The sequence below is a fragment of the Nanorana parkeri genome, unplaced genomic scaffold (assembly GCF_000935625.1).
Source record: "Nanorana parkeri isolate BGI_ZX_2015 unplaced genomic scaffold, ASM93562v1 scaffold947, whole genome shotgun sequence".
Taxonomy (NCBI): Eukaryota; Metazoa; Chordata; class Amphibia; order Anura; family Dicroglossidae; genus Nanorana; species Nanorana parkeri.
Genome location: NW_017307215.1, coordinates 157,537 through 158,012, shown reverse-complemented (window position 1 = coordinate 158,012; position 476 = coordinate 157,537).

The window sequence follows — 476 nt, the reverse complement described above, 5'->3', positions numbered from 1 at the left end:
GACGGGATTAGGAGGGATTTCTGGAGTTCAGAGACGGAAGAGATTAGAAGATTCCCAGCGGAGCGCCGCCGCCAGGGGGACCGTGCGTCCATAAAACGCCAGAGGGGGGCGTGCATCCATAACCGCCAGAGGGGGTCTGCGCGTCCACAGACTGCGCATCGCGACTAAAGAGCATATATATATATATATATATAAACACACAGGGTGCGTTTTAAGGACACAGATTCACCTTTGCTGAACATCCGGCACGGGCCGCGCAGAGACGACTCTGAAACACAGGAACGGTACACACACCTCGGGGGACGATAACTCTGCACCCCCAAGAATCATAGTGATCCTCCAGCACACTGCACCTCATGTACGCCAAATGTACTTACCTGCAGCACATTGCACCTCATGCAGAAGGACCCCTTCCTACTGTTGGCCACAAGGAAACTAAACACTTGCAGCACATCGCAGCCCAACTATGACAATTG